The sequence below is a fragment of the Pelophylax lessonae genome, assembly GCF_965119305.1.
Source record: "Pelophylax lessonae genome assembly, chromosome: 1".
In the NCBI taxonomy this organism is placed as follows: domain Eukaryota; kingdom Metazoa; phylum Chordata; class Amphibia; order Anura; family Ranidae; genus Pelophylax; species Pelophylax lessonae.
This window is the reverse complement of record NC_138768.1, coordinates 460740094-460760211: the sequence shown is the minus strand read 5'-3', so window position 1 is coordinate 460760211 and position 20118 is coordinate 460740094. Positions and strand designations below refer to the sequence as shown.

The 20118-nt window shown below is 41.4% G+C and overlaps 1 protein-coding gene across 1 annotated transcript in view; it reads left to right on the top strand.

Annotated features, from left to right (window-relative positions):
• The first annotated feature begins 4770 nt into the window (after positions 1 to 4770).
• LOC309562812 (N-acetyllactosaminide beta-1,3-N-acetylglucosaminyltransferase 3-like) overlaps positions 4771 to 20118 on the top strand; it is a 49380-nt gene continuing 34032 nt past the window's right edge. The window contains exon 1 of the mRNA XM_082267120.1: positions 4771 to 4894. The gene's annotated coding sequence lies outside the window, so the exon portion shown is untranslated. The remainder of the gene's footprint in view (positions 4895 to 20118) is intronic.

Below are 20118 nucleotides of genomic sequence, written 5' to 3'. Positions count from 1 at the left end.
GTAGACAGAATAAGGGTGGATAAAGCGCCTGGACCAGATGACATCCCACGCATCCTAAAAGAATTGAGCGCTGTAATTTCTAAGCCTTTGTTTCTAATTTTTATGGACTCGTTAAGGACTGTAATAGTACCACTGGATTGGCATAGGGCCAATGTGGTGCCTATATTTAAAAACGGATCAAAGTCTTCGCCAAGTAACTATAGACCTCTTAGTTTAACTTCTATAGTCACAAAGATATTGGAGAGTTTAATAAAAGACCACATAGATGAGTTCTTGCTGGAAAATAATATTTTAAGCAACAGACAGCATGGATTCATGAAAGACCGAAGTTGTCAAACAAACCTGATTTCTTTTTATGAGGAGGTAAGTAAAACCTTGGACAGAGGGGTGGCTGTGGATGTAGTATACTTGGATTTTGCAAAAGCGTTTGACACAGTTCCCCACACACGGCTAATGTGTAAGGTACAGTCTACAGGCTTGGAAAAATCGGTTTGTAATTGGAAAGAAAATTGGCTAAAAGATAGAATTCATGGAGTAGTGGTTAATGATTCTTACTCTGAATGGTCTAAGGTTATCAGTGGTGTACCCCAAGGATCAGTGTTGGGACCCTTACTTTTTAATATCTTTATAAATGATATAGGGTCTGGGATTAAAAGTAGAATTTCAGTCTTTGCAGAGGAATAACTTCCTTACAGGATGTCTCCAATTTTACAAGCTGACCTCAATGCACTTTCATTGGGCAACAATGTGGCAAATGAGGTTTAATGTTGATAAATGTAAAGTTATGCACTTAGGGGGCTAAGAATATGCATGCATCATACATGCTAGGTTGAGGAGAACTGGGGGAATCCATAGTGGAGAAGGATCTGGGTCTTCTTGTAGATCATAAGCTTAATAATGGCATGCAATGCCAAGCTGCTGTTTCCAAAGCAAGCAAAGTCCTTTCTTGTATTAACAGAGGCATGGACTCCAGAGAGAGAGAGGGATCATTTTGCCCCTGAACAAATCATTAGTAAGACCTAATTTGGAATATGCAGTTCAGTTTTGGGCAGCAGTTGTTAAAAAGGATATTGGGGAACTGGAGAAAGTGCAGCGAAGGGCAACCATACTGATAGAGGCAGTGAGGACCTTGGCTATGGGAAAAGATTAGAGGAACTGAATTTATTCTCTCTTGAGAAGAGGAGATTAAGGGGGGATATGATCAACCTGTATAAATACATAAGGGGTCCATATAGTGAACTTGGTGTTGAGTTGTTCACTTTAAGGTCAACACAGAGGACAATGGGGCACTCTTTACGTCTAGAGGAATACAGATTTCGTCTCCAAATACGGAAAGGTTTCTTCACCATAAGATCTGTGAAAATGTGGAATAGACTCCCTCCAGAGGTGGTTCTGGCCAGCTCAGTAGATTGCTTTAAAAAAAAGCCTGGATTCTTTCCTAGGTGTACATAATATAAATGGGTACTAATAATTTTTTTTTTTTAGGTAAAGTTGATCCAGGGAATATCCGATTGCCTCTCGGGGGATCAGGAAGGATTTTTTTCCCCTGCTGTAGTAACTTGGATCATGCTTTGCTGGGGTTTATTTTCGCCTTCCTCTGGATCAACTGCGGGTATAGGATTGTGTATATGGGATTGTATGGTTGGGCTTTCAATACTGTTGTGTGTGGTTGTGTTGTTGTGTTGTGTGTGTGTGTGTGTTTTTTTTTTTTTTATTTATTTTTTTTTTTTGGGGTTGAACTGGATGGACTTGTCTTTCTTCAACCTGACTAACTATGTAACTGCCTGTACTGCCTGTGCAACATCTATAGGGTCCAGGTATCACCTCATACTACCAGTAGTGACACTTGTCCTAGCCAAATGCAAAACTAGTGAAAAATAATCAGAAAACATGAGTAGGGGAAAAAAATGTCAGTGGCCTCCACCTGTAAAACATTCCTGTTTTGGAGGCTCTCATTGTTGCCCATCTAGTGCACCTGTTAATTTTATTAACCCCAAAGCAGCTGAAGCTGATTAACAACCCCCTCTGCTACTAACTGACCACATCAATATCCAAGGAGTTTAACCACTTCTGGACCGAAGTATTCGCCCGCCCCCCCCCCCCCCCTCAATGACCCAGCCATTTTTTGCTATTCGCACTGCTTTACTTTAACGGACAATTGCGTGGTTGTGCGACGCTGTACCTAAATAAAATCGAAGTCCTTTTTTTTTTCCCCCACAATTGGAGCTTTCCTTTGGTTGTATTTGATCACCTGTGTGATTTTATTTATTTTATTTATTGCGCTATAAACAGCGACAATGCGGTGGGTGGGGTCAGAGGAGACAATATTTTTCACTTTCTGCTATACTACAGAACACATTTCCAAAAAAAAAAAAAAATCTTTATTCTGACACAATTTTTGGTTAAAAAAAAAAAAAAAAAAAAAAAATCCCAGTAAGCGTATTTTGATTGGTTTGCGAAAAAGTTATTGCATCTACAAACTAGGGGAAAGATTTGTCTTCTTTCTTCCTCCTTCCTTTTTTTTTTTTTCCTTTTTTTCTTTTTTCTTCTTCGCGTGACTGCGACATTGCCACATTGACACTTTTGGGGATACCAGTGAGATTACTACAGTAATCAGTGCTAAAAATATGCACTGTTAGTGTAACAATGACACTGGCAGGGAATGGGTTAACAATATTGGTGATCAAGGGGGTTAAGTGGAATTCTAACTGTGGGGGGGTGGCGTGGCTTCTGAGATGACCATACAGACCTGTGATCCTATATAGAAGGATCACAGGCGCTCTTTGATCATCCCAGGGAGAAGGACGGTCGGCTGTGTTTACAACAGCCGGCCGTCCTTCTCTCTCAGCGGGGAGCGATTGAAAGTTTCAGGCGGCAAGAGGAGCCGTCTGACACACGCATCGACTTCCCCACTGACAAGCAGGAGCATGCCACCGGCAGCGCGCTTGCCCCCTAGACTCCCAAGAGCGAGCGCCGTACATGTACGGTGACTCGCCCAGGAGCGGCTGCCTGCCGCAGTACAGCGGGCGATCATAAAAGGAGTTAAAGTTTGCAAGTCTAAATATTAATAAATGATCAGCAATATGATGATGTTCGTTGATTGTTTATTTATACCAATAAATGTACCACGGCCAAAATTTTCGCGATTCAGTTGTCTGTTTCATTTATATATTTAGAATTTTAAGTTCGTATTCGTGAGAGGGAAAAAGTGTGACCTGCATTCCAATGATTCATCTTTGGAATCCATTTTGTAGATTCGTTAATTTCAAACCGATTTGAAAATGAAACTTACTGAAATAAATACAGTAAGGTATAAAAGTGAAATAAGATGAGGATTCCTACTTAGACTGCTTAATAGAATAGATTAGATTAAAATGGAATCTACAAGAATAGACTAGACTAAAACAATGGAATAGAAATAGAACACAATAAAATAAGGGGGGGGGGGGGGGTCATAGAATACAATAAAAACAGAACAAATATAGCAGTCTTACGAAATAGGGCTATATTTGTTCTATTTTATTCTAGTCCTAATCTTTTTGTTTTATCTATTTGTTTTTCCATTCTTTTCTTTTTTTTTTTCTACTCTATTGTATTTGATTTCTGTTCTATTCTATAAAGTAGGAATCCTCCTCTTATTTCACTTTTTATACCTTTACTGTATTTATCGCAATCTGTTTTTACATTTCAAGTTAATTTTTTAATTCAAATTTTATTTTGGATTAGTTGAAATGTTTTACTATAGTGAATCCAAAATTGGATACATGCAAATTTCTGAATAATGATCATTCTGTCTGCATTTCGATTCATAACTGAATGAAATGGGCATGTCCAGCATAAATTTGTGCTGCTATTGATCGGTTACCAAAAAAAAAAAAAACCGCACAAATCTGTGTTGCTGGTTAGTATTTTACACACAAATATGTGCATATCTCAGCTTCCTTTTTGGTTATAAAAAAAAAAAAAAAATAAAAAACACGCTAGACTTTAATGCATTTTTGTAAGCATACGTGCAAATATGCACAATTGTTACACAGACTGTCCATGTGTGTGGTTTTTTTTTTTTTTTTTTTTTTTTTTTGGGTCTTCCTCTCCAGAAATTTCTGATCATATATCAATACTGTGTGCAAGTACCCAAAAAATACCTTTCTTTGTACTCTTTAATGCTTTATGCTTCACATCATGTTCTGTGCAAGTAGCGGGTCTAAAAGGCTGGCTGTGATAAATATGACACGACCACTTCCCTTTTCTTCTTTTTTTCTATTTGAGGATAGGAAACGTATTTAATAACCGCACTCCAGGGCAGGAAGGAGTTGTATGTAAAGTGGAAACTGGTAAATAAAGTGTTTGTGTAGATGTGCGGGACTCTGATCAGGCCGACTATCAGAAAACCATAGGTCTTCTCTGTATGAATTGGAAGCTGCACCTTTTCCATACATTGTGAGCTGCAAACCACCTACATTTCTGAAGTCCTAACCACCAATCAAGCTGCAGGATCTGAATTGTGCACTAGAAATGCAGATACATCATAGTTTTCCAGCCTGGAACATAATGCATCCAATTTTGAAACCACAGGGAAACAGTCAATAGTTCTGTTCACATATCCGTAGGAGGAATTTGCATCAGATATAATTTGCATACTAAGTAAGTGCATGTATGCCAAGTAATATTTACGTGTAATGCTTCCAGCTATTTATTATTACCTCTCCCATAAATCCTGTTACTTCCCTTTACAATGCTTTTTATGTGCTTTTTCTTCCCCAGGAGGACAGCGCTGTCTTTGTTCAGGCATCATCCAGGTTGAGCATCAACTTCCTGGACTGAGATGCTGGCTCAGAGATGAGTCATGTAAATCCTGGTGCCTGTGCAAGTTGTTCTTCAATATCTGACACAGGTCAGTCCCCTGCTGCAGCCCTTTACCTTTTTTTTTGTATGGCTCCTTTCAGACTTGGGATCCGACTTGTGAGACCCCCCAGTCGCAGGACATGTGGAATTTTAATGTATTTCTATGAGAGTCGGTCTTAGTACTGACACTACAGAAGTCACTGCGACTTCAGAAAAGGTTCTAGCACCACATTGGTCTGAATAGCCTAACCTGGCTCATTTAAGCTTTGACAAAAAAACCTGGAAGGTGATTGGTTTAACGCTGTAACGTACGGGTGCGTAGTACTTTCACTTTTGAGGGAGGGTCTGCTTTTAGATGGCTACACTTCAATTATTTTTGTCACCATCCATGCCAAACAGTGTGCATTAATAAATCTCCCATTGCTGCTATTCTATTCTCACATAGGGGTGTACACAAAACAGCGATTTGCCCAGTGAAAGTGCATGTACACTTGTTCTGTGCAAGTGGGGCAACACTTGAATGTTAATTGTCTATTTCCTCTGCTGGCCGAAGTGTTTGTTGTTTTTTTGTTTTGTTTTTTTCGTTTTGTTGTTTTTTTTCGTTTTTGTTGTGTGTGTGTGTGTGTGGTTTTTTTTTTTTTTTTTTTCATTGATTTAAAATGGAAAATACTTTGCCACTAGATGGCACTAAGTATCATGGGAATTTTATTATGCTATTTATTACCACCTAGTAGCTAAATTAGGTATTGTCTTTTTAAATCAATGAAAAACAATCGACCAGGACCGAAAACACACTAATAACATTCAGGTTTTTGCCCCATTTCCACATATTGCATCTATATGCACTTATACTGGGCGTTTTTTTTTTTTTTTTTTTTTTAATTAATTTGCAAATGGTCAATGCATTTTGGGGGGGAAAAAAATTATACACACTTAATAGACCCCTTGGAGTTTAGTTTGTGTGTGAGCCCTGTATCTTCCAGTCTTTAGGAAGGTTACCTGTTACCTCCTTTTTTAATATGTTCTGAAAGGATATGCCCCTGCAACTTTTGCATACACTATATTATCGAAAGTATATTGGGACACCTGCCTTTACACGCACATGAGCTTTAATGGCATCCCAGTCTTAGTCCGTAGGGTTCAATATTGAGTTGGCCCACCCTTTGCAGCTATAACAGCTTCAACTCTTCTGGGAAGGCTGTCCACAAGGTTTAGGAGTGTGTGTATGGGAATGTTTGACTATTCTTCCAGAAGCGCATTTGTGAGGTCAGGCGCTGAAGTTGGATGAGAAGGCCTGGCTCGCAGTCTCCGGTCTAATTCATCCCAAAGGTGTTCTATGGGGTTGAGGTCAGGACTCTGTGCAGGCCAGTCATGGATATGCTGTTTTACAACAATTGTTTGTGAGTACACACATTTTTAATTAATAAAGCCGATATTGAGGATAATGCACTTGGCCTGTGCTCCCTTTTTGTTTTTGTTTTGGGGTTTTTTTATTTCAAGGGAGATGTATGCATGGTAAAGAGCACAGAGCATGTATCATTATTGTGGAGAATATTTGTGAAAGATTGGCACCCTTAAATTGAATAGGTTATGTGTAATAAGAATCAGACATCGCTTTTGATTTTTGATATTTTAAATAACTGGGCTAACAGCAGGAGTAGCCTAAAATGTAAGCTTACTCCCTGTGTACAAAGTAGCCTATGACAGTCCTTTCACCCACAAAATTTGCGTTAATTACTGCGCCAAAAGCAAGAGTTGGACAGAAATGTACCATCATTTTGTAAAGGTTTCTTCCCCTTTTTTTAAAATAAGTGTCTTGTTTTTTTTTTATGTGTGTGTGTGTGTGTGTGTGTGTATATGTGTGTGTATGTATGTATGTATGTATGTATATATATATATATATATATATATATATATATATATATATATATATCTCACACATATTATTAGGTACACCTTGCTGCCCCTTTTGCATTCAGAACTGCCTTAACTCTTTTTGTGGCAAAGATTCAACAAGGGGTTTGGAGACATTCCTCAGAGAATTTGGTCCATATTGACTTGATAGCATCACACAGTTGCTGCAGATTTGTCGGCTGCACATCCATGATGCAAATCTTCTGTTCCACCAAATCCCAAAGGTGCTCTATTGGAACGAGATCTGGTGACTGTGGAGGCCATTGGAGTAGAGTGAACTCATTGTCATATCCAAGAAACCAGTGGTGAGATGATTTGAGCTTTGTGACATGGTGCATTATCAAGCTAGAAGGAGCCATCAGAAGATTGGGTACACTGTAGTCATAAAGGGATGGACATGGTCAGCAACAATACTCAGGTAGGCCGTGGCATTTAAATGATGCTCAGTTGGTACTAAGGGCCCCAAAGTGTGCTAAGAAAATATCCCCCACACCAATACACCACCACTATAAGCCTGAACCATTGATACAAGGCAGGATGGATCCATGCTTTCATTTGCACGCAAAGTTCTGACCCTACCATCTGAATGTCGCAGCTGAAATCAAGACTCATCAGACCAGGCAACATTTTTTCAATCTTCTGTTGTCCATTTTTGGTGAGCCTTTGTGAATTGTAGCCTCAGTTTCCTTTTCTTAGCTGACAGGAATGGTACCCAGTGGGGTATTCTGATGCTGCTGTAGCCTATTTGCTTTAAGGTTCAATGTGTTGTTACATCCAAGGTATGCAGAATACAATCTCTGATTGCACGCACAAGTTTTTTTTTTTTTTTTGTTAGTCTTTCTATCGTCTCAAACCAGTCTGCCAATTCTCCTCTGACATCAACCAGGCATTTTCTTCCACACAACTGCCGATCCTTGGATATTTTCTCTTTTTCGGACCATTCTCTGTAACACCTAAAAATGGTTGTGTGTGAAAATCCAGTAAATCAGCAGTTTTTGACATTCTCAGACCAGACCGTCTTGCCCCAACAACCATGCCACGTTCAAATGAAATCTCCATTCTGATGCTCATTTTGAACTTCAGAAAGTCATTTTCACCATGTCTAGATGCCTAAACGCATTGAGTTGCTGTCATGTGATTGGCTGACTAGCAATTTGTGTTACCAAGCAATTGGACAGTGTACCTAATAAAGTGGCTGGTGAGTGTATTATACAGCGGGTAAAAAGTTTTTGAACACGTCACCATTTTTCTAGGTAAATATTAAAGTACTATTGACATGACCTTTTTCACTACGTCAGTAAAAACCCATGCAATCCATATATACAAAGCAACCAAACAAATAAGTTCATAAATGACTAAGCCCACAACAGTAATATCAGTGTGTGTATATGTAGTAAAGCATGCTTGTTCTACTCACTGTGGAACCTAAGGAGTAATGCTCTGCGTTGTGTAAAATGGCTGTTTGATCCTGTCTTCTCTGATCTTCCATTTCTTTTACGGTCTCTAATCCATCTGCTGATAGAGCAGAGCCCTAGGAGGTACTCTGCACATGCTCAGATTGGTGTGTATTGCTAGAGAGTTTTTTTTTCTCTATCCAGACAGTCAGGGGTCATGCAGCCTTATAGGACAGTCAGAGGAGAATGAAAACTCCTCCTTTTTAAAGCTTAAACCAGTGCTCGGCCGGACACTGTTAATAAATGTAAACTGCTAAATATCTTTTCTCATCAGCAGTATATAGCAGTCTTGTGACTTCTAAGAACATGCAAGCGCAATTATTTATGTACTGTGGGGGACCAGATATAGTGAATGCAGGCTCCTGGGTTTAGTAACACTTTAAGTAATGTGTAATAAAATGGAATCGCAAAGGAAAAAAGTATTGAGCACGTGAAGAAAGGGAGATGCAAAAAGGCATTGAAAATCAATAAACCAGCTGAAATCTATCATTATTTCTAAATCCTGCCCCTTGTCATTGCAAATTTAATATCCGCTGGTTCAGTCTCAACTGATGGCCTATAAAAAGGTGTCTCAATACCGAGGTGTTGCACAAGAAATAACTCCTGATGGGTAAAAGCAAAATGAGCTCTCTGGAGACCTTTTCAACCTTATTGTTGCAAAACATACTGATAGCATTGGTTACAGAAGGATTCTAAACTTCTGAATGTTCCAGTGAGCGCTGCTATGGCCATAATCCGGAAGCGCCTTTACACTCACATGAACTTTAATGGCATCCCAGTCATAGTCTGTATGGTTCAATATGGAGTTGGCCCACCCTTTGCAGCTATAACTGCTTTAACTCTTCTGGGAAGGCTGTCCACAAGGTTTAGGAGTGTGTCTATGGGAATGTTTGATCATTCTTCCAGAAGCGCAGTTGTGAGGTCAGACACTGATGTTGGAGAGAGAGCCTGGCTTGCAATCTCTGCTCAAATTCATCCCAGAGGTGTTCTATCGGGTTGAGGTCAGGACTCTGTGCAGGCCAATCAAATTCCTCCACCCCAAACTCGCTCATCCATGTCTTTATGGAGCTTGCTTTTTGCATGTTGGAACAACACCCCTAAACTGTTCCCACAAAATCAAGAGCATGAAATTGTCCAAAATGTCTTGGTATGCTGACGCCTTAAGAGTTCCCTTCACTGGAACTAAGGGGCCAAGCCCAACCCCTGGAAAACAACCGCACATCATAATCCCCCCTCCACCAAATGATTTGGTCCAGTGCACAAAGCAAGGTCCATAAAGGCATGGATGGGCAGATTTGGGATGAAGGACCTTGACTGGCTTGCACAGAGTACTGACCTCAACCCGATAGAACCCCTTTGGGATGAATTAGAGCAGAGACTGCTAGACAGGCCTTCTCTCCACCATCAGTGCCTGACCTCACAAATGCGCTTCTGGAAGAATGATCAAACCTTCCCATAGACACACTTCTAAACCTTCTGGACAGCCTTCCCAAGAGGGTTATAGCTGCAAAGGGTGGGCCAACTCGATATTGAACCCTACAGACTAAGACGCTGTTAAAATGCTGAACTTTTTTTCTTTTTTTTTCCCCTGCCTGCCATAATTTGCTAGTATGGGATACGTGTGTGTATTTATTAATATAATTTTTTTTTTCATATAGCGCAAAAAATAAAAACTGCAGATGTGATCAAATGCCACCAAACGAAAGCTCGATTTGTGGGGGGGGGCACAGTTTTATTTGTGTACAGCGACGCATGACCGTGCAGTTGTCAGTTAAAGGAACGCAGTGCCATATTGCAAAAAACTGGCCTCTTCAGGAAGAAGGGTAAACCTTCTGGGGCTGAAGTGGTAGGGGTCCCAATACTTTGGTAATAAAATGTATTTTTATATTACAGACCAACACTTTCATCTAAATGGGTAATGTGCGTTTCCAACACTTATCAATTTTTGGAATGGTTTTATCTCAAAGCATGTCATTAGGTTTTTCTAAAATATATATTTAAGCTTCAATACTTTATATTTTTTGTCTAAATACTGGTCATACAGGTTGGTGAACTTGTCAGGGTTTGCTTTATACAGATATGAAGTGTAGGTGTGATGTGACCATCCTTGGGCTTTTCAGCCTGCCCCTAGACATTCAGTGCTTGGCATGTATAGTGTGTTACATAGAGGAGAGCTGGGGGTGCGCAGACTCTCTCTGCACAAGCTTATCGGGTACATAACACTGACTATTTCAGCAAGAGCAGTCCATTTTTTTTTTTTTTTTTTTTTCCAGGAGGTCTGTTGGATTAAGATAATATATCTAACATTTTTTTTTAATTCTGTTTACAGAAGAATTTTAGATTATGATGAAAATAATCCTCTTTTTAGCGCTTAACTTACGCCCCTTATGATTTCCAACTATTATTCTTAAATACTACTTGGATTGTTTATGGCCAAATTCTTCATACTTTACCCTTTTTTGAAAAACTATTTTAACACCTACAAAGACGTAAATATTTACATCCCACCCCTGAGTCTTTATGATTCCTTTCAAGTCTGACCAGGCAATGAACATTTTAGCGCCGGTTCACACTGGCGCGACGCTACTTTCAGGGGCGACCTCCGAGATTGCGGTGCGAGCAGCGCACTGCGACCTCGGAGCGGCCGCCACAGACTTCATAACATTGAAGTCTATGGCAGTCGCCTCCTGGTCGCCCCAAAGAAGCTCCGGACCCTTTTTCTAGGTCGGAGCGACTTGTGTCGCTCCTATTAGAACGGGTCCGTAGCTTCCCTATGGGAGGCGACCTGCGGCAACCTGTGAGGTGACCAGGTCGCCTCACAGGTCGCCCTAGTGTGAACCGGGGCTTACAGTTCTTGCAAATGGCCTCCCTTTTTAAAATGTTTAATAAGATTGGCCCCCAAGGGCCAAGGTTGGCCTTTTTGATGTCTTAAATTGTAGGCGCACGGCCTGGTCAACTATGTGCCAATGTTGGCTCCTAACGTATGGTCTGTTTAAGGGCTCTTTCACACAGGCGGACCGTTCAGATCCGCCTGTCCCCTTTTTTTTTTTTTTGGCGGATCTGAACGGTCCCCCCCATGCATTCCCTATGGGGCATCAGATGTCAGCGGAGACATGTCCGCTGACATCCGATCCGTCAAATCTGGACGGATGGAAACCCTATTTTCCATCCGATCGGATGGGATGAGAACGGCAAACGGTCCGTTCCCATCCGATTTTCCCCCATAGAGATGTATGGGGCTCTGACAGCTGTCATCCTCCTGCTCATTGGGGGATTGGCGGATCGATTCCCCCGCTGAGAAAAACTGAGTCCGACGGACGGATAGTGTGAAAGGGGCCTAAGAATGTCTGTCTGCATTTTGTTTGTGCCATATCCCATTATATGTAGTCATGTGCATAGGCAGTACCACAATAAAGCAAGAGCTCGCAGATTAGGTGCGAGATCTCCATAAAGACACTGATGGCTTCTCAGGGGGCATCAGTGTGGCCGGGACTACATCATCGGCTGTGAACAAGGCTACTCGCCGAAACGTGTAAGCATTTTATCTTCTCCTGTGCACAAAATAAAGAATATATTCAAGCACTGTACAACATGCTTTAAGGGACCAGGATCCCTTTGTTACCAAAAAAAACCACTTTAACCACTTAAAGACCGGATCTATTTCAGACACTTGTTGTTTACAAGTTAAAATCGGTATTTTTTTTGCTAGAAAATTTACTTGGAACCCCCAAACATTAAATGTTGGTGTTTTTATTATTCTATTATTATCTTTTTTTTTTTTTTTTTTTTTTTTTTTTAAGCAGAGACCCTAGAGAATAAAATGGAGATTGTTGCAATGTTTTATATCACACTGTATTTGCCCAGCGGTCTTACAAACACAATTTTTGGGAAAAAAATACCTTTACAAATTTTTTATTTTCTATAATGTGAAAGATCATGGTACGCTGAGTAAATACATATCCAACATGTCATGCTTCAAAATTGCGCTAACTCGTGGCATGGCAACAAACATTGGTACTTTAAAAATCTCCATAGGCTAACATTTCTACTGGTTACCAGTTTAGAGTTGGAGCTCTAGGGCTAGAAATATTGCTCTCACTCTAACGATCACGGTGATACCTCACATGTGGGGGTTGAACACCATTTACATATGTGGGCGCGAATTGTGTATGCGTTCGTTTCTGCATTCAAGCTCAGAGGGGCGGTGCGCTTTAATTTTTTATTTTTTTCTAACCAACGGCTCCAGACCAGGAAAGCGGACTGCCCGCAGTTTAAAAAAAAAAAAAAACGGAGAAAAAATACCGGAGTTATGGTAGCTATCTGATGTTTAAATACCAGGGTTATGGCAGCAAAGTAGGGGCTTAAATACTCGGTGGGCGGTCTGTAAGTGGTTAAGGACCAAGTTTATTTCTGAGACAACTTGTTTACAAGTTTAAAAACAGTGTTTTTTGCTAGAAAATTACTTAAACCCCCCCAACCCAAAAAAAAATAATTTTATGTGTGTGTATTTAAAATATAACATTTTTTTTCTCCAAAGACTTTGGAGAATAAAATGGCGTTGGTTGCAATATTTTTTCACACAGTATTTGCGCATCGGTCTTTCAAATGCAATTGTTTTGGACAAAAACACACTTCACTGAATTAAAAAAAAAAACTAAACCGTAAAGTTAGCCCAAATGTTTTTGTATATTGCGAAAGATTGTCCTTCCGAGTAAATTGATACCTAACATGTTACGGTTTAAAGTTGCACACACTCATGGAATGGCGACAAACTAAGGTACTTAAATCTCCATTGGGTACCCTTTAAAAATGTTTTTACCAGTTTGTAGTTGGAGGAGACCCGATCGAAGCCGAATTTACCTTTGTTTGGGACTCTAACCAGACTGTGGACACGCTGGCTGTTCTTCCAGTGGGACAGCGCTACCTGTGATAATGGCTGAGCAGCTGCTGAATTGCTTATCATTAGAAAGCTGACCACCGGCTCTTAAACAAAAAAAAAAAATGGTACTGGGGTAATGCCTCTAGCTGCAGGCCTCTCCCCGGTACAACAACCACTTCAAGGTACGTCAGTTTGCAGGAAGTGGTTAAAGTTATTGTGGGAAAAAAAAAAAAAAGTTATACTCACCTCCTCTGTGCAGTTGTTTGCACATAGCAGCCCAGATCCTCCTCTTCTCGGGTCCCTCTCTGCTGCTCCTAGCCCCTCCTAGCATAGCAGCTTGCTATGGGGGGCACCCGAGCCGTGCTGCAACTCCGTGTGTCCATTCAGACACGGAGCTGCAGTTCGGCCCTGCCCCCTCTCTCTCTCCTGATTGGCTAACTGACTGGGAGCCAATGGTGCCGCTGCTGTGTGTCAGCTAATCAGAAAGGAGAATCCCGGATGGCTGTGGACATCGCTGGATAGAGATGGGGCTCAGGTAAGTATTAGGGGTGCTGGGGAGGCTGCTGCACACAGCCTTTTTATCCTAATATGTAGAATGCATTAGGATAAAGAGACCTTCTGCCTTTACAACTCCTTTAAATCTAATGCTGTACCCTGCAAATGTACTCTTCTCCAGTAGATAGTGCTTCTCTTCTAGGTTGAATGATGGCCAGCATCATCACTCCACTTCCTATGAGCCCAGGCTTTAATGGATGCATCCCCTGGGAATCCAGTTGGGCTGACTGTGGACCCACAGACTGACCTCTGGCTACTTGGGTGTTTGGTGTTCTGCCTATGCTGTGTCAAATGTTGGCACATCTTTACCTGATTGATGCCTGTAGGAGCTGCAGAGTTATCTAGATTAGGCTACCACAGATCGGTGTGGTTTTTCCCAGAGAAGGAGTCGTGTGGAGATGGGCGATTGCGCTCCATCTACAATCTTCAACCAACACAGACAGCAGCTTGCAAGCAGTACTCCTAAGCCTAATCCTTTACTTTTCTGCATAGAAGTGTCATGTAAGCCTTGCTCACAGGGAAATTTCTTCAACTTGTTGGAAAGTCCATTTGTAGGTTAGGCCAGCACAATTGACTGCCTATAGCAGGGTTTCTCAACCAGGGTTCCATGGAACTCCTAGGGTTCCTCCAGAGGTTGCTAGGGGTTCCTTGATTAACAGAGATGTATAGTAACTAAGTAGAACTACTTCACTACTGTACTTAAGTACCGAAAGGCGGTATCTGTACTTTCCTGGAGTAGAATTTTTTTCTCTACTTCACTACATTTTTTCCGATGATTTCAATACTTCTACTCCGATATTTTTTTTTGTGTGCTGCATAGTTACTCGTTACTATTATAAAAATGACCACTGCCAGAACAGTAGATGGCAGGTTTCATGAAGCTCAAAAAAATGTGTAATGTCATGTGTACTTTTTGACTTCTTTCTTAACTACATAACACAGTACTTGTACTTTTACTTTCAGTACTTGAGTAGCAATTTTTTTTTTTAAAACTACTGGTACTTTTACTTTCAGTACTGAGTAGCAACATTTAAAAAAAAAAAAAACTACTTACAATACTTAAGTACAAAAAATGTTGAATACTTTAGTACTTCTACTCAAGTCACTTTTTGATCGAGCACTTGTACTTTTACTCAAGTATGGGCTTTGAGTACTTTATACAACTCTGTGGATTAATGAGAAATGTCTACCTCTCAGATAAGTTCCTACAGACACCATTAAACTTTAACAATCTGTAAGGGGGCAATTCTTCCCAATGACCTCAAATGTAAGGAGCATTCTTCCCACTGACCATCACACTAATGTATCATGAGTTGTTAGGTCTAGTCCTTTTTTAGCAGGGGTTCCCTGAGACTGGAAAGTTATTTTAAGGGTTCCTCGGTGTTGAAAAAGTTGAGCGAGTGGATAGTCTTGCAGTACTAAAAGCCCATTGATTTTGCTAGTCTAAGCTGACATAAAATTGTATGTTGACTCTGAATTTTTAGATGCAAAGTCCTTTTTTCTTAAATTTGGTTGTTAACAGTGGTGGCGAACCTTGGCACCCCAGATGTTTTGTAACCACATTTCCCATGATGCTCATGCACTCTGCATTGTAGTTGCGCATCATGGAAAATATAGTTCCAAAACATCTGGTTTCAAAGTTCGCCATCACTGGTCTATAGTATACTGACATCAAGCAATCATGGGAGATGACTCTGTCCCCCTTCCAACACACAGCAGTTGATTTTACAGCCTCAGTTGTTCATATTTCTTGGGAGACTGTGTATAGAGCGTTGTGTCCATTGCCTTCGCTCAGGTCTCAGGTTTATACACAGTTCTGTGCAGTGTATGACCTCAGATCCTTGCCTTCTGGAGCTTGAAATGCTGAGTAAAATGTGTGTTTTAGAAGGTTGAAGAGAAGAGCGGACTACAGACAAACTGGTACAACTTATGTGGGAGATTTTTTCATCCTATGCAAAATTCCATGAGGCTAGCCTCTGCACGAAGTATATGGTTTACCACCATGATGATGATGATATATTTTTATTAAATAATATTTTTAATATTATTATATAAAAGTCTGCCAGTTGAGATAAAGTATTCTGCTCTCTCTGCTAATTCAACTGTAAAGCTCGGACTCTGCTAGCCTGATGTCTGATTCTCTCTCTTCCCACCCCCCCCCCCTCTATTAACCCAGGGGGTATGATGCATCTATTGGTTATCTGGGGCTGGTGGCAGGAAATTAACTTGAGCAAGTCCCGGAAACAAAAACCACTAACGAGAGACTCTTTTGCATTGTCACCTTGGATGCAGGAGGACAAGTAATGAACACAATGTCAACTCAAAACCTCTCACGGGTTTGCAGGCCCACAATTGTTCTTTAACCTCTTGCCACCCATGTAATGCATGCGTGCAGCAACAAGGAGAGTGGACTTGCCACCCCCCATGCCACACATGCTTCCTGTGCAGAGTGTGTGCTCCTTGCGTACTCCTACCACAGTGACCAAGCTGTCAAAGGTAGCTCTTAGTTTATACTCCTGATCACGTGACAGTCAGTCGCGGCGGTCATGTTCTCGGGTGATCCTTCCAACCCCTAGGTTGTACATACCCTATTAAAGGGACACAAGGCTGGGCAGGAAGGTTTTAAAGCAGAACCTGAGGCAAACCTTCAAATGCACAGGTGAAATATGCATATGGAAGCTGTTACATAGTGAGGTTGAAAAAAGACATAAGTCCATCCAGTTCAACCTATGATGTGTGTGTTTGCTTTTAACCGTACATTGTATACCCCTGTATGTTGTGGTCTTTAAGGTGTCCGAAACTATCAATGCTCCCTGCTGATACGACTGCTTGTGGAAGAGAATTCCACATCCTTACCGCTCTTACAGTGAAGAACCCCTTACGCACTTTAAGGTTAAACCTCCTTTCCTCAAGTTTTAGTGAGTGGCCACGTGTCTTATTGTATTCCCTTTCTCTGAATAGTTTGTTCCTTATGCTAGGGTCGCCAGTACAGTATTTGTACATTGATATCATATCTCCCCTCAATCGTCTCTTCTCCAGAGAGAATAGGTTCAGTGCTTGTAGTCTTTCCTCATAGCTGATGTTCTCCATTCCCCTAATTATTTTTGTTGCCCTTCTCTGGACTTTCTCCAGTTCCAGCACATCCTTCCTGAGGACCGGTGCCCAGAACTGGACAGCATACTCCAAATTCTCCAGAGTCTTGTAGAGCGGGAGAATAATCTCTTTATTTCTGGAGTGAATCCCCTTTTTTATACATCCCAGTATTCTGTTGGCTTTGCTTGCAGCGGCTTGGCATTGCATGCCACTGCCAAGCCTGTTGTCTACCAGTACCCCCAGGTCCTTTTCCATCCTAGACTCACCCAGAGGTCCCCCCCCCCCCCCTAGCGAGTAGCTTGCTTTCTGGTTTCTGGCCCCCAAGTGCATTACTTTACATTTATCAACATTAAACCTCATCTGCCATGTAGTTGCCCACCCCGTTATTTTGTTCAGGTCCGCTTGCAAGGTTTCCACATCCTGCATAGAAGATATTGGCATGCCTAGTTTAGTATCGTCTGCAAATACTGAGATTTTACTCGATATCCCCTCCTCTAGATCATTTATGAATAAATTAAACAGGATTGGTCCCAGGACAGAACCCTGGGGGACCCCACTTTCCACACCCGCCCAATCCGAGTACTCCCCATTAATCACCACCCTCTGGACTCTCCCCTGGAGCCAGTTCTCTATCCAGGTACTCACCTTATGATCCATACCTACCTTCCTTAGTTTGTACAGTAAGCGTTTGTGGGGAACGGTGTCAAAGGCCTTTGCAAAGTCCAGATACACCACATCCACAACTTACCTTTATCTAAGTGGCAGCTCACTTCATCATAGAAGGTTAATAGATTGGTTTGGCAAGAACGATTTTTCATGAATCCATGCTTATTACTACTAATAATACCATTTTCATTACTAAAGTCTTTTTAGTCTGTTTGTTTTACCTGTCAAGGGATTTGTATTTCTCGCCATCCATTTCTGAGATTTAAGCTGACTAAACATGGATCAAAAAAATGTGGACGTTTTAGAAGGGAGTGGTCGAATTCCGATCTGTGTTTAGACATCCCAGTTTGACAGAAGTCTGTCAAACTGTCCTGCTGGAAAATGTCCTCTGATCCGTGTCTTGCAGCCAGTTGGCTGCAGCGCTGATCAATGTATTCTGACAGTGGATTAGTCCTGCTGTTATATACACTGGCAGAAGTTCCTGCATCCAACTCAATTGTGTGGATGTAGGAATCTGTATTTTATTTTTTTTTTGTGTTTTTGTTTTGTTGGTTCAGCCCTTTTATGGCGCTTTTCCACTGCATGGAACCGAACGGTACGGCTCTCTAAAACAGTACCACATCGATTGTGGTTCCAAGAGGTACCATACCCGGTATCATATCCCACAATCCTTTGCATGCATTCACTACTAGCCACTGATTGGTCAGAGAATCGTTGTTATCCCACCCACTTAACTTTAGTACTGCTTTAGTGGAAAAGCAAACCAAACCGAACCGTTCCAACACCGTACCATGCGGTACCAGCAGTGGAAAAGCAAACCGGGCCGAGTAGAGCCGAGCCGGTACTTGCAGTGGAAAAGTGCCATTAGTCTGTCTTGGCAGGAGATCTGATTTTTCTAATGCAGTAAAAAAATTCTTGCATGCCTTGTAAAAAGGAAGATCAGACTGATCATCTGTCACTCTGCGCTCTCCGATCAGTGTTAGTATATGGGCACTGCACCATGACTGGCTCTTTGTGCAGGGTTTCCCTCTCCCATGTCTGAGCTGTGCTGTACATTGCATGTACCAGGTCAAATTCAGGTAGTCACGCTAACTGCATTTAAAAAATACATTCTGATTTTCATGAATACGGAACTGCAAAGACTAATTTGTAGACTAGGCACATGAAACACACACTACTTCTTCTTTTTTTTTTTTTTTTTTTTTTTTTTTCTTCAAATGTAACCTCTAACTGGATGTTTGGCTAGAACTTCTGCATTTATTTATTTAATAACTGACACTTCAGAAGTATGGAAAAGTAGCTTTTGTAGACTACTTCCTATTGGAAAGCTGCCCAGAGTTTTGACTGGTTGATCATTTGTCTGAAGGTTATGCTGACATCACAAGGAATAACGGTTTTGTGCTGTGTACTTTTTGAGGGCTAGCTTCCATTTCATAGATGAGCTTTTATTTATTTTTTCTTACCAAGTTTGCATAAAAAAACACTGCAGAGAAAATTACCATTAATTTGCAAAGTCAAATTCAGAAGTTCTAGAAAGGTGCACATTTGACAGAATAAACATGTGAACACTTTGGTGCAAATGTCTAGGCCGTTCTTTTGATTTATAAGGTTGTCTAAAGCTCTCTTTGGATTTTGCCTAATTGGTCCTCTGGCTCCCTTCCACTTGTGGGGACAGTAAACTTCATTTGCAGAAACAGAACTGTATTGTAATTAAACAAGAACAGCTTGCCTGGGTAGTAGACAACCTGACAGGGTGCACCCACAGAATGTACAACGATGAGTCGTAGCAGTAGGTCTTGGGTGTTCCGACAGCGTCTGTCTCAAGAGGCATGGCCTGGCCAGCTGGACCCAAGCACGGAGGTGACATAGGTCACAGGCAACAAACAGAAAAAACAGCCTCCAATAGTGCAGTACCTGGGTTAGTAAGCTCAACACACCACACAGAACCCACTTCATAAAATGCACTCACGTTTATTAGGTAAAAAACAAGCATATAATCAAGCTTCTCACGTAAAAACTCCTGCAGCTAGGCTCAACATCTACGCGTTACGCCACCAATGCACACGGCTTCATCTGGAGGGAAGTCCATTTTTTTTTGTCACTGTCTAGTTGTTATTTTTACATTGATCTAGAGGCAGTGTGATCATACATTTTAGTATTGATTTGCTGCGGTTTAAAGAGGTTGTAAACCAGAAAAAAAAAAAATGTTTTCTCTATCGCTCATTGACAGACGTAGTCCTCGGTGATACAGCACCTTCGGGGTTATGTTGCCTCCACAGGAGCAGGACTAGACAGGAAATTAAAATGCTCTGGCCACACCCTAGGGGCAGTCCCAGAGGGTATATCCTCTCTCTCTCTCTGCCTCAGCAAATCAGTTATTTTCTGTCTAGTTAGGAGTAAGGACCTAGATACCTTGCTGGGATCTTCGGTCCTGGCAAGATTTTTTTCTTAAGATTTTTTAGACAGCTTTTTTCTCCAGTGTTCCTGTGAGATCTTCAAGCAAGAAAGCTGAACTGGGCGACGGGCTGGATGTTGAGATCCGGTGGTCACCCCAGTTCAGCCTACGAGCGCGTGCAGGCCATAGCTCCGCGCTGGGTCGGCCGCGACAAAGTCCCATTAAGGGACTGACCCCGCGAGTTAAACGTCTCGCTGAAACGCCAAAGACCATGAGTCACGGCGTCCGTATTGGTCGACAGCCCTCCCGCCCCGGTG